At 38.5% G+C, this 15,705-nt stretch overlaps 1 protein-coding gene across 2 annotated transcripts in view; it reads right to left on the reverse strand.

The window, feature by feature from the left end:
* Positions 1-15,705, reverse strand: part of LOC131430134 (calcium/calmodulin-dependent protein kinase kinase 1) — a 374,604-nt gene that overhangs the window by 54,286 nt on the left and 304,613 nt on the right. The window lies entirely within an intron of this gene.

Genomic DNA, 15,705 nt, shown 5'->3' on the forward strand with positions numbered 1-15,705 from the left:
TGCCGCATAACCAACCTTCGCCAAGCGATGACTTCAAAAAGGTTGTATCATACTGCTGCAAAAGTGATTTACCGCTTGTAATCGGCAGTGACATAAATGCTCACCATATCATTTGGGGCAGCACAGATATTAATTCGAGAGGCTCTGATATGATGGAATTTGTGAGCAGTACAAACCTGCACATAGTCAATGCAGGAAACCGTCCAACTTTTGCGAGATCTGGCAGAGAGGAGGTTTTGGACGTAACTCTCTGCTCTGATAGAATTGCGCATGAGTTGGTGAATTGGCTCGTCTCCGATGAGCTCGAACCTTCGTTGTCTGATCATAAGTACATATTCTTTGATCATTCAAACGTTAAATTTGATATTATCACATATCGTAATCCCAAATCTACAAACTGGGACCTCTATGAAGAGGGCTTGGCGACTAGATTTTACGGGTACCAACCAACAATTGAAACCCCAATTGATTTGGAAAATGTTGTCGACGAGACAAACTCACTCATAGTTGCAGCATATGAAGAGGCTTGTCCACTTCGGATTGTGCGAGCTACTAGAGGAACTCCTTGGTGGAATGCTGAACTTGCTAGACTAAGGAAACTATGCAGAAGAGCTTGGAACCACCGTCGCAGAAATGGGTCGGAGGCATTCGTGTTGGCTCGAAGGGCTTACAAAAATGCTCTTCGATCGTCTGAGCGAAGTGGTTGGAAAAGCCTCTGCACAAATGTCTCTAGTCTCAACGAGGCTAGCAGATTAAATAAGTTACTTTCGAAGTCTAAGGACTTTAATGTCAGTTTCTTAAGAACTTCAGATGGTGAACACTTGTCTGATGAAGGTGATGTACTTCACTATCTTTTTAACACTCACTTTCCAGGATGTATGAATCCATCACCGACAGCTCTTCCCGAGACTTTTTCAGGTAGTTACGATTCTTGGGCCCTTGCTCGAAGCGTTGTGACGATTGAATCGGTCAAATGGGCAGTTGAGAGTTTTGCTTCGTACAAGTCTCCTGGAAAGGATGGAGTTTTCCCAGTGTTACTGCAGAAAGGGTATGAACATTTCAAACATGTTTTGAAGAAAATACTTACTTTTAGTCTTGCGACAGGATATATTCCAAGAGCCTGGCAGGAAATAATTGTCAAATTTATTCCCAAAGGCGGTCGCGACACTTATGAGGAAGCGAAGAGTTTCAGGCCTATCAGTCTAAGCTCATTTCTTCTTAAAACAGTGGAACGCATAGTCGATCACTATATCAGAAATGTTAGTTTGGGCCTGCATCCGCTACATGGAATGCAACATGCTTACCAGCGTGGAAAGTCCACTACAACCCTGTTACATGATGTTGTGTACAATATTGAAAAAGCTTTCTCACAAAAGCAATCTTGCTTGGGAGTTTTCCTAGATATTGAAGGTGCCTTTGATAACGTGTCTTTCAATTCAATTCTGGAAGCAGCCCGTGGTCATGGCATACCTTCAAGTATCACAAATTGGATACACGCAATGCTTAGCAATCGACTTCTTTGTTCATCGCTTCGGCAAGCAGAGATCAGAAAGCTGAGTGTCTGTGGGTGTCCTCAAGGTGGTGTACTAGCCCCACTTTTATGGAACCTTGTCGCTGATGGTTTGTTAAGGAAACTTAATAACCTTGGATTTCCGACTTATGGTTTTGCCGACGATTATCATATATTGATGACCGGTATAAGCATTAACACTCTCTTTGATTTAATGCAGCAAGCCCTGCGATCTGTTGAACAATGGTGTTGTCAGGTTGGATTATCTGTAAATCCGGGCAAAACATCAATGGTGCTTTTCACTCATCGTAGGATAATCACAGGAGCTCGTCCGTTGCAGTTCTTTGGTTCAGAGGTCACTGTGGTCGAACAAGTTAAATACGTCGGGGTTATTCTTGACTCAAAACTGAATTGGTCTGCTCACATTGACTTCAGAATTAAAAGAGCTTGCATGGCTTTCGGCCAATGTAGACGAGCTTTTGGAAAATCATGGGGACTCAAACCCAGATATATTCATTGGATCTACACAACTATTGTTAGACCAATTTTAGCATATGGATGTCTTGTATGGTGGCAGAAAGGAGAAGTCGCGACAGTTCAGTCAAAGCTAAATCATCTCCAAAGGATGGTCCTAATGGCGATGACAGGAGCATTCACGACAACTCCTACTGCTGCTCTAGAGGCGCTACTGTGCATTAAACCACTACATGTGTTCCTAAAACAAGAAGCATTATCTTGTGCATATCGTCTTAAGGTTACAGGGCTTTGGAACAGTAACCCATTAGATTATGCTACCAGCCACACTCGCTTGTGGTCTCAAATGGTTACGTGGGATGAGTATTTACTCGCTCCTAGTGACCTAACTCTCACATGCAGTTTTCCTTTCAAAACATTCAATGTGAGCTATCCTTTTCGTGAGGAATGGTTGTCTGGTTGTCTGGAACGACAACTTGATGAACACATAGTTTGTTATACGGACGGTTCTCTGTTGAATGGTCGTGCTGGTGCTGGTGTCTACTGTCGTGAAATGAGGCTGGAGCAGTCTCATTCACTTGGTAGATACTGTACTGTGTTTCAAGCAGAAATCTACGCGATTCTGTGTGGAGTACAATCGGCACTTCAGCAGAGGATCTGTGGTAAGCGAATTTATTTTTGTTCCGACAGTCAGGCAGCCTTAAAAGCACTCAGTTCGAATGACTCACGGTCGAATCTAGTGATCGCATGTCGAACTCAAATTGAAGACCTCAGCATTTCAAATGCTGTTTACTTCTTATGGGTACCCGGCCATTCTGGTATTACTGGAAATGAATGGGCTGATGAGTTGGCTAGAGCTGGTGCAACGAATGATTTCGTTGGTCCTGAACCAGCTTTACCACTTTCAACTAGTTGGATAAAGCACAAGATTCGTTCTTGGGCTGTATCCAAACATGCCAGCTACTGGCGCAGCTTGCAAACTTGCGCTCAGACAAAAGCATTTCTACCAGATTTAAATCTGAAAATGTCAAAGTGTCTACTGCATTTCTCCAAGCATCATTGCAGTATTCTGGTCAGAGCTCTGACTGGACATTGCAAACTCAATTATCACATGGCTACTATTCAACGTGCTGAGTATTATTCGTGTGATTTGTGTGAATGCGATTATGGTACTTCATATCATCTGATATGTAACTGTCCCGCATTGACGCAGCTACGTATCCGGGTTTTTGGTTCTCCATACATGGTTGAGTCTGTGTATGCGGAGCTAAAATTGAAGGATATTCTCTCGTTTCTTACCCAATGTGGTAAGAAGCTATAGTCAGAAGGGTTCATCGTTCTTCCTGGAGTGAATGAATCCCTTCTGTATTTACCTTAAATAGGGTTTAGCAGATTGTTTGGCATCTTTTAGGGGGTGCCGAATTTACTTCTGCTCGTACATACTGCGAATCGTTCTGCATTCTTCCGGGAGTGCAGAATGGTGTCGCTTTTGTAAGATCTTCAAATCCTCTCGGGGGTTGGAGGTTTTATTAACAGCGGACTGTTCGGGACCTCGTAGAGGTTCAGAATTTACTTCTGCTTCCACTAAATGTGATCCTCAGCAGATTGTTCGGCATCCCTTAGGGGTGCAGAATTTACTTCTGCTTCTATGTGTTTTTGTGTCGTCAATTTTTCCCATCCTCCTAGTCCAACCCTTACCATTTCCTTTCAATCCTTCCCTCTTATATATCGGGAAAATGATGCTAAAAACAAATTGATGGCAAGGCACAAATCTCCAAATATCAAGGGGAACGTGCCATTTGAGCCAATTTGTTCTGATTCCTGATGATGCGATCGAGGAATCTCCAAGTGAAATGCAAAGTTTGTTACCGCAAGCGGAAGAAGCAGGAGACTAATACAGAACACATATCAGTTTCGCATTCACGGACAACAGGTCAGCCTGGAAATAGATGACGGAAGTCAGCGGTATCCATCGGAAGTCAATGGCATCCATCGGAATTTGAACTCAACTCGGCACTCTCCATCACGAACGCCTTCATAAAAGGTTCTTTTCAGAACCACCATTATTTTATCATAAGGAACTATACTGGTTATTTCGTAATATTTGTGTGTCAGATTGTTTATTGTAACTAATCTGCACTGTAGTTTAGGTATATCGTTTCAAATTCTAGTAGTGTAAAAGGGCAAAACTTGCACAATTCACACTATCGATCAACTAATTTGTATTCGGAAGTATAATGTGAAAGTGTCAGTTTTATTCGTATTCACGACATCCAGTTATGTCTCTGACATTACATACCTGTACTTTTTTTATCGTGCCGTCACAAATGTACAAAAATTCATCCTTGACAGTTCGAAGAACACATCTCAAACAATCATCTTTATACTTCACAACCTTTACTAAATCTCTGAAACGAACCGTATAGAATCGGTAACAAATGTTCTGAAACTCATCCGTGAACGGTCTTATCCGTTTGTCAACAAACAAACAAAAATCTGTTGAGTCGAAATGTGTTCATCCGATTGAGGTTCGCAGTGACGGTAAAAAACCATATATTTTTTCAAGGGCCGTGAAATACTCAGAGTATGAAGTTGGAGCGAAGAAATGTAGAAAAATTCTCTCACGGTTCATGCATTGAGAAGCAGCGAGTTCTTGTAGCATCTTCTACCAGATTAAAAATGTTGTATACAATGTAGAGAAATATCGAACCGCTTTCTGCCAAATTATCGGCAATCACCAATACTGGTGTTAATTAGAGACATAAAACTGATGAATCAAAATAATCAAAAATATGAGCGGTCATAATCGAATGAAAAGCTTTTTGAATAGCAAAAGTTCAGCGCAGAATATCGTTCACTGTTACGTCTAATTTAACTCTCAGTGCAGGTATCGCGACGAAAAAAAAGATGAAAGGCAAAAGTTTTCATTATTCGAGAATTTCATTACATTCAATGAAGCGTTGATCCGGAAGAAGCCAATATTCGTAACTGACCAACGTCCGCCTGTCGCTTATCATCCGAGAGCCCTCCCATGATGTAACTATTGATGGTAAGTATCCGATAATCCATGGGTAATACATAAAAGCTCTTTGAACCCGTTTTGCATGCACATTGTGGTGGCTCATTAGCCAAGCAACCACGGCAAGTTGAGGGATCCGGAGAGTACGTGCAACAATTACGACTGAAAGACTCCTATATCGGAAGATTGGATTATGGCTTACGGCACCGGAGTGAGATTTATCTTACGTAGCACCGGAGGGAGAAAAACTCACACATGATTATCGGTATGAGTTGGACTATACATTATCTACAGCATCTAGATGTGAGATATTCTTTTCCCCGAGGTAGATGTGAGATATTCTTTTCCCCGAGTTTTGCTTCCTATCATTTATGGAGATATTATTCCTCGGCTGTTTAAGACATATTCCAGTTCAATGATTAATCAAATGTGGATCGTCCTCCAGTGCAAAGTATATCCCTCGAGCACATCGCATCATCTAATGAGGGATGATGGTTACTTATTGGAAAAATCGCTTATATTATGTGTGTGTGTGTTCAACGTTGGAGATAGGTCCTAGGCTCAGTATGTTTGAAACGCATATCCAACACCCGTGGCTATGAATTAATAGTGAATAGTCGCGCAATTATTGAATAAATTATTTAATTAAATGCATTTAAATGACATAGCACAATACTGTCATTATCTGTTGATTCGTGTGTTACATCGCAATTCGTTGCCGTTGCGTTCTCGAACCGTCTCAGATCATCAGAAGCTCATTTTGACGCGCGTTGAGCACTTGCCTGCTGGTTGAAAGTTCCTTTTCTGTTCATCAATGATATTTCAATACACAGGATGACGGCATGCACGGCTCTCCTTATACGGTTCAAGCGATGTTCGAATGAATGAAATTTATTATATCATTATTAATTAGTATTAGAACAAAGAACATCTTGATAAATTAATAAACTAAATTTATCGGAAAAGAGCTTCTTGAAATTCGTTTTGACTTATAAAACCATGTAGGTTGTTTGGGGGTAAACCTAAGTTTGTGCTTAGGGCACATAACCGTTTTTACTTTTCTTTACGTTTCGTCTTAGACTCGTCAGTGCAGCGACCATACCTGAATCGGCCAGTATTAGCCGAAAATAACGTTTTCGTTCGGCACGTCAGCAAAGACATGGCACTTCGGTGCCAATTAATAAGTGTTTTGCAAATAGCATTAACCACAGATAACAGATATACAGGCTCGAACAAAATTTTTCAAAATCCTGTGTAAATTTCAAATTTTCTGTACGTTGGAAACACTACTGCCACCTACTCGACTGTTCGCCGCGATCTTTCAAAACGTTCCACTGCGTTCCGGAACGATAACAAAATCCTCCTGCATGTTGTAGAATAATTCCAACTATAACAATTTTAACACTTATCACACGATTTCCCTAAGTGTTGAAGGCAATTTTATTTCCATGTCGCATAAATCACACGAGAATTCGATCGGAATAAAACAAAAATAAACTTGTCATTTTAACCAACAGCAAAACAAAAATCTAGCGTAAAGTGAATGTTACACCCAAAACTGTGGCTCATGTGAAAGCGGCACCCGAATAGTGGTGGCACCTCGTGTCGATCGTGGTGACATCTGCAAGTGTTCGCCACGCTGATTCAGCAAATTTTACACACAGTTCATATGTGAGCCTGTATATCTGTTTTTTTTTCATAAATACGTTTATTTCTTAAGGCAGTTTACATAAGTTTTTCTTCGCCGTAGCATCACTTTTACATAATATTCTTATCCTAATTTAATTCTAACATAGTCACAACGTTTTGAATTTATTAAAACATATTCTCTTATAGCTTAAATATCATCTTAGGTAACTCGTCATTAATTATGAAATCTACTCGGAAATATTATTTGAACCAAACGATTACCTTCTATAAATTATAAAATAAGCTGTTTTTTTTTGACATTTTGTTGATAATTTCATAAACTGTTTCGAGTTTGTTTGTATCATTACATAATTTTTATTCTAATTTAGCTATTGGTTGAACTCATGGACGCAGCTGGGATCAGAGCTAAGTCTTAAAAGGGGCCTTTATTAAATTGAAACTCCAATTTTCTTTATGAAATGATAAATAAGTTTCATGTATGAAAGGTCACGACAAGCAAGAATGTCTCGAACTGGGATATTGGATAGTTTACCTTGGGTACGCAAAGAATTTATTAGTTGAGATCTGACATCACGATACTCCACGCATGTCCAAACGACATGATCAATATCCCGATAACCTTCTCCGCAAGCACAATGATTAGTCTCGGAGAGCCCAATTCGAAGGAGATGTGCATCTAACGTGTAGTGATTGGACATGAGTCTGGACATCACACGAATGAAATCCCTACTCACATCCAGTCCCCTGAACCATGCCTTTGTCGATATATTCGGAATAATTGAGTGCATCCACCGACCCAGATCATCTCTATCCCAAGAAGCTTGCCAGCTGGCAAGTGTTCTTTGGCGAGACGAGCTATAGAATTCGTTGAAAGCAATCGGTCGCTCATAAATTTCACCCTCAATAGCACCACGTTTGGCTAAAAGATCGGCTCTTTCATTGCCAGGAATGGAGCAATGAGCCGGGACCCAGACTATAGTGATTAGATAATTATTGTTCAATATGTCGTTCAGGCACTGTTTTATTTTGCCCAGGAAAAACGGTTCAGTCTTGCCAGTCATGTTAGAGCGAATGGCTTCAATTGCACTCAGACTATCTGTGAAGAGGAAATAATGGTTTGGAGATAATGTGACGATTACACTCAAACTATAATGAACTGCTGCTAGCTCTGCTATATAAACAGATGCAGGTTCTTGAAGCCTAAATGAGGCCGAAACATTATTGTTGAACATACCAAACCCTGTCGCTTCTTCAATTCGCGATCCGTCCGTGTAAAACATTTTCTCAGAGTCAATATGCCTGAACATACTTGAAAATATTTTTGGGATTTCCGTCGAGCGTAGGTTGTATATCTGTTATCTGTGCATTAACTATACGTCTGCTTAGCGGTTCAAGTTGAACTGTTTAAGTTTGCATTAAGCAGTTCAATTTGAACTGCTCTGCACTGTGACGAGTCTAACATGTAGGTTGACTAGCTTACTTTAACATTTACTTTAGGTTTCCATTTCAATAGATGATAAGGAAAGCGTTCGAAGTACTTGGGGAACATTTGCATGTTGATCGACGATTTCATCACGTGCAAAAATGTTTATATGATCAGAGATGTGATATTTAGATCACCCATCCATATCGAAGCCTTGCGGTTATTCCAAGGAAAAATATCAAAACGGGCAAATTTATTACTCTTGACCTGTAGAATCAAGTTCTAGGGTTTGAAAAAATCAATTTACAGCTGAAGTTTGAAGTATTGCAAACTCCTATAAATTGTTTCAGCTGTAGTTCCTTGAATTCGAAAAATGTCACTGATATTCTCGAGTGAATTCCAGAATTTCATTTGGATCCGAATTGTCGATCATGACAGGGTGATATGCACCGAAAAAGTTTAAATAATGTCACTCAATTTTTTTCTGGGACGGCTGAACCGATTTTCACGAACGTAGATTTTAAATTTCATTTGGTTCCGGAATTATAGAGCGATGTTCACTAAAAATTAAAAGTAATGTCAGTAGTTCTTTTTGAAGATGTATCAACCGATTTTTACCATCTTAGAGTCAAATGAGAGGTCTTCAGATACCATAAGAATATGTCGATTTTTATTCACATCCTACTTCCGGTTCCAGAGATAGTGTGTCTAGAGTAAAAATGTCAATTTTAAGAGTTATTTCTTTTTCTCATAAGAACCATGGTCGCGCAATTTTTAAATTGGCTAATAAATTTTTCTAGTTTGCAGATCAACATAGTCAATGGTCAAATAGACTTCACGAAATCAAACTCAAATTAATAGGACTGATAGTCCCATTAAAATATTGCCAGTCCGTTATATAAAAGGGTAGACTTTTGCAAGGGCTTCTTTTTTTCATCTGTTAGAGCGACCGGGTAATACCGTGATCAAACTTGGACACCAACATTCACGCAAAAGAAGAACTTAAGACATCAAGATAAGTTTAAGTGATAGCAAAGACATCATATTAACAAGATATCCAGCTCGCACATTTCCCGAACAAATCATTGGCAACATCCTTTTTTACAAACATGGCGCCCTTAGGCGAGTCCGCATCGAATCTTCTACATAGAAGTATGGGGAGAGAAATGTCAAATTCGTGCGCGCCAAAATAGCAGCACTGTGCACCCATACAATTGACATGATAGGTTGAATGTGATGCCGTGCGATGGCGTTGCTAAACTGAAGACTGATTTCGCTCCAAGCTGACAGGGTCTGGTGATAGTTAAAAATTTATTTAGCAGTGAAGATAGAATGTCTTGTGAACGGAATAGTGTCAAAATCATTATTAATCGATCGCGAAAAAATAATCTTAGGAAAGGTTGTATTTATAATCAGATTAGTGAAAACCGTAGAATCAAACTCAAAATTTTAAGTAAATTTTGAAGAGAATTTTTATAAAGTTATTGAAGTGAGCATATAAGAAGTGTAATCGAACGCTTATTTAATTATTTGTTCCGATATTTGTACATGATATTCCGCTCATTAGTTTGAGATATTGAGCTATGAATGACGCTACTTTTGTTATTTTAAGAACAATGGATCGAAAACAATTTAGTGTTTAAATTTTACACTGCTTCTTGATGGGAAACGGTTCAAGCAAAGCAATGACTTGAAATGTGGTATGGAGGCTCCGCTCCACCAGAAACAACAATAAAACGTTGGTTTGCTGACTTTAAACGTGGTCGTAGAGACACCGATGATGCAGAACGCAATGGACGTCCAAATGAGGCGGTAACACTAGAAAACATACAAAAATCCACAAAATCGTTTTGAATGATCGAAAAGCGAAGTTGCGTGAGTTAACTGAAATCGATATCAAAAGAACGTGTTTGCTTTATATTGAATGAGCATTTGGCTATGAAAAAACTGTGTGTTGAAAGTGGGTGCCGCGTTTGCTCACTGTTGTCCAAAAAAGAGAACGTGTTGATAATTCTGAGCAGTGCTTGGCCATGTTTGAACGTAACAAACCGGAACTTTTTCGTCGATATGTGACAATGGATGAAACATGGATTCATTACTTCATTCATCCAAAGCACAACAATCGACTGGAAATGTTATGGCCTCGGTCTTGAGAAAGGCAACACCATTAACAGTGAATATTATAAAGCATTATGGGAGCGTTTGAAAGGCTGAATTTGCCAAGAAACGACCGCATATGGCAATGAAATAGATTTTGTTTCATCAAGACAACGCACCGTGTCACAATTCAATTAAAACAATGGCATGAAATGAACTACGGAATGCTCCCACATCCACTGTATTCTCCAGATTTGGCTCCCCGCAACTATTGGCTGTTCGTAGATCTGAAAAAAAAAATGCTCACCGGTATGAAATTTCGCACGAATGAAGTGGTTATCGCTGAAGCTGAGGCCCATTTTGAGACAAAAACTTGAAACTTTTCTGCCTATGTGTTAGGTATTAGTTTCACTTTTTTTTTCGTCGATATGTGACAAAAGATGAAACATGGATTCATCATTTCGCTCCGGAATCAAAACGATCGTCTTCTGCGTGCTCAGCAACTGGTGAACCTCGTCCAAAGCACAACACTGGGCTGGGAAAGTCGACTATCTTGAGAAAGGTAATACTATTACCAGTGAATAGTATATAGCGTTATTGGAGCGTTTGAAGGCTGAAATTGCAAAGAAACAATCGCATATGCAAATTAAAAATTTTTGTTCCATCAAGACAAACGGTGCGTCACAAGTCAATCAAAACAACGACAAAACTACATGAATTGAACTTTGAATTGCTCCCACATCCACCGCATTCGTCAGATTTTGCTCCGAGCGACTACTGGCTGTTCGCAGACCTGAAAAAAAATGCTCGCCGGTGAGAAATTTCACACGAATAATGAGGCCTATTTAGAGGCAAAAGATAAATCGCTGATAAAAAAATAAGATAATTGCGTTGCTATTGATGAAGATTACGTTGATGAATAAAGTTAATTTTGAATCAAAAACATCGTGTTAGGCTTTTTCAGCCCATGTGTTATTTGAATTTAAATATGGCTTGTTGGTCAATTTATTTCTTTACCAAATATTAATTTTTCGTTGTTGACCAACGTTTCGAATGTTTATTTCATATGTTTAAAATAATAGATACGTAGTTTATTGCTTCTAATTAAAACTTCTGAAAGGGAAAAAACAGAAGTTTTAAAAATCCTGAAAAATTTTATGTGTATATACAAATATCAGATATTTTCCAAATTTTCTTTTGCTTGTTGGGTGTTGGGTGTGCATTAAAAAATTTTCAAATTATTTCTTCCGTTTAGAAATTGTACCTTTAAATGATATCTGTAGACTGGTATAAAGTCATCGTTTGAAAGTTTTAGTAATTGAGTCGCATATTTTTCATATTTCGAAGTGTGTGTATGAAATTACTACTCGTCAATTAGAGTGATAACCGAAAAAACGGGAAAAATTTTAAATCTGGCTAAAAATTGTTTCAACTTATTGGTTTTGCTAGTAGCTGGCCAAACCAATCGATTTCAGCTATATCGGTTCTCTGTTCCCGGTTTCGGAAGCACCGGAAATAATGCTCAAACACTAAAAAACGGAACTCTCCTCATTTTATCAGACACATCTGAGTAGAATTTCACAAACGTAGACTCAAATGAAAGATTTTACGACCTCATAGACTGCTATTGACTTTTGTTTGGATCCTATTAACTTGGCTCATTGAAAAGGTTGTGCTAGTTTATGCACAAACAAAATTTTTAGTTCTTATTCGAGATTCAAAACTTTTTTTTGAAATTTCCTTTTTAATATTTATGAAAACATGAGTTATATAAGAAAGGAATAACTATGCCAGGTTGTCCTTTATGAGGATTGTGTTGAACGTGAAAACTTTAAAGAGAAACAGGAAGCTTTACTACTGAGCATTTGCCAGAAATTCATAACATCGGTATTGTAGAAACCGATTCCTTTCTACGTAGTCTTTTGGCAGGATGGAGAGTTTCCTAGTAAATCGCTAGTTAGTTACGAAACTCTGCTGGCTACGTGTCAACAATGTGGCTTGAATATCAAAAATGCAACGAACGCCAATGATCATCGTTCGCTTCCCTTCGCCTTTGTTCGATAATCGCTCTGATATTCGGGTGCGAACGAAACCGAAAACCCCCGAATGACTTGAGGTGAATGAGGAACGAATATTTATGCAGCTTTAATCATCAAAGCATAATTCGCGATGATCGTGCTGTCTTTGAAACAAGTAAATTAAGACGTTTCCATCCGTTATAAGTAGCATAGTCTTTGTGCAGTGAATAGTTCAACGTTGTTCGAGACGGGCGTGAGTAATATAAGAATATTCGCACTGAAGATGGATGAATGAGTTAGTTCGTGTCAATTCTGTCAACAGCCTGACAGGCAATGTACACTAAAAAGCCAGACAACCATTTTGTATATTTTGTTTTCATATTACAATCACAATCCCAAGCAACAGTACCTGAAAAATCCACTTTGTTACAACTTACACCTGGAGCCTTTGACAAATTAAGAGTACAGATCAAGCTCCGTGCATACCTTCATGCTGATGAAAAGCTGTATAATGTATACCAGAAGCTGCTAAGAAATTCGTTCAGTTACGTTACTTTCAGATGTGGATAATTTCTCAAAAAACTGGCTACCTAGAATGCTATTTGACTTATCAAGGTTATTGTAAAAATTCAGCGGATCTGTTTGATTTTAGCAAACTAAATAAACTGATTTTCGATCGAAAAAAACGGGATTTCGATCACTATAACATACCGGATCCTAAAATTTCATCATTTCAACCACCTCAAAGCAAACCTTCGAAAAGCAATGACTCATGAATTACGGGTAATAAATATACTGGAGTGCAAATTCACAAAGAATTTTACGCATGGAAAGCGACTATCTCTGTTGCTTCCATATCCAGATGGACCAGCATTCGTTATCGATCTACAATACACAAAATACCACTGGGAAGTGTAGCTACACACCTAGCAAAAATCGTGTAAATTTACGTCTTCTGAGACCAATATATAAGAGCGTTAAAAATGACTCATTTTTACAGTAGATCTAACATATATTTAATGCATTTTGACCAATTTTTAAGTGTTGAAGCATGTAATTTTACTCGTCTGCTTTCAAATTAGTGTATGTCTGACACATATGTAAATCATTCTTGTAAAATTCAGTCATTTTATATGCGGATTTACTGCACCGGTAAATTTCATTATTTTTCGCTGTGTACATTTGCAAGGATATGTACGAAAACAGACCACCGATGCACAGCCTAATCAAACCACCAAGTAAACGGAACGACAAAAGGAAATGCACTATGCTGCAATCAAATCCAAACCATTGCTCCGGGTCAACCATGCATACACACACGTTTTACTTCACCGCATCACACAATTCAATTGAGACATTGCACACTCTTTCCACTGGCAACACATGAAACATCTACTCAACACATCAGCCGAAGCCGAAGCAGAAAGGATAGACAGCACAATTTCAAATCGAATTAGCTTCATCAGCAGAGGGTGAAGGCCCAGCCCGGCGATATCGAAGCTCAATTGTGCCTGAGTACGTTCATTTGATATGAGAGTTGCGGTTTGATTGGTGGGTGTTCTATCACGAGAAAGCTACTTCCAAGGCAGTAATGACAAAAGAAGTGATCAAATCTAGGTGATTACAGATCACTGTCGGCACTCAAGTGTAGTAACGTGATTTTTACTTTTTACTTTTTGATTTTCTACATTGCTAGGGTTGCCTTTATGATTGAACTTGAAACACTGTCAAAATACTAACAATTATTTAATCACGACATAGAGAATCAAGTCTTGATCCCCTCTGTCTTGATTAAATGACTTGACTTATTAATTGTTTTTCCTTTCTCATATAAAAAGGTTATGTAATCACTTGACAACGGATTAGTTAAAAATTGACTCTATGAAAACTCTAAAACGGAATTCATTTGTTAAGTCTTAACCGATTTTCACAAATTAACTGATTAAAGGTCTTATGTTCCCATAGGTTGTAGATCCGACTTCCATTTCCAGAACTACATGGTGAAGCGTGTTTATAATTGCAAGCCGTCATTAAGAGCGCCGTTGAAAAAGAGGAAAGAATTCTTCTAAATTGGGCTCAAAACAGTTTCAACTTGTAGTTTTTCTTAGTTCCTGGCCTAACAAAGGGATTTTAGCAACATGGGTTCCAGGTTTCTAGAAACGAAACTTACTTCATCTTCAGCTATTGAATTTTGTGCGGATCCGACTTCCGGTCCTTTCGCCGAAAGCCGTCTCACCGAAAGGGTCATTTTATCCCGATCCGACTTTCGGTTCCGGAGTTACATGGTAATATGTGAAAATTAGAGAAAATGAGTGCATTCAATTTTCTCTGAAATATCTCAACCGATTTTCACAAACTAAGATTCAAACATTTTATCCTGATTCGATTTCCGGTTCCGGAACTAATGTGTGGAAAATTACGAATTTAATTAGTTTTTTTAACAAACGATGGTCAAAAACAGGTACAAATCCCATAAAACTGTCTGATAAATACTTCTAATTTGCAGAGCTTGTTAGTTTGTGGGCATAAAAGCTTAATTTAGCCTTACTGGACCCCTTTTCCTGTTCCGAAAGCACCAAAAGTGGAGCAGAAAAACTTAAAATATAGAACTCACTTCGATTTCTCTGCTATGCTTGAGCCGGTTTTCACATATCTTGATTTGAATTAAAGCTCGTATTATATTTAAAGCTACTGTGAAGTTTCATCCGGATCCGACTTCCGGTTCCGCAGTTACAGAGCGATGAGTGTCAAAGTTTTCGAATCGCCATGTAGAATGACAATATGTACCACACAAAAAGAAGAAGAAAACACAAAACAAACGATGTGTGCTTTGTTCTATTTCGTACACGCTATAAAGGAATCAAAACGGTTACGGATGTCTGCTACTAACGTGTAATATTGGTAAAATACGGTGTTGCGGTTGATAAAAATTTTAGCTCGTATATGATCAGTATGACCGAAAGAATAAACGAATATCAATGAATTGAAATTTATTTGAAAAAATATGAAATTTTCACATCCGGTAGTGCAGTAATACCGTACCGGTTGTGTAATGATGTCAATAATAATAATAAAACTAATAATCCTACTACATGTTTTGTGCTGCTGATTCATGCTGTTTAGCTTGACTTACATATGCAGAAGAAACAGAAACGCAGTAGTAGTTAAGAAACTAGTACACTAAAGTATGAAATTCTTCGTTAGCCACTAAGCACCAAAACATTTGCTTTGGTGTATCTTTGGTTCGACCTTTCTACTGCTCGTTTGAACCTACAGGGTCCGGCACTCGAAGTGTAACCAATTAAAAAGGCCATAAATTCAGTTTGGAAAATTACTTTTACTTAATTCAAAGTACAAAATGTGTAAAAATAATACAAAATTCAGAATCAATTCACTTTTGCTCGATAAGACCACCTTTTGCCTTGACTTGATGACTTGAGAGAGCGAAGGAGTTGCTTCGTTTGGCCGAAAGCGGTCAATTTCCGAACATTGTATTTTCTGACGAGAAAATTTT

This window comes from Malaya genurostris, chromosome 2, assembly GCF_030247185.1.
Source record: "Malaya genurostris strain Urasoe2022 chromosome 2, Malgen_1.1, whole genome shotgun sequence".
Classification (NCBI taxonomy): domain Eukaryota; kingdom Metazoa; phylum Arthropoda; class Insecta; order Diptera; family Culicidae; genus Malaya; species Malaya genurostris.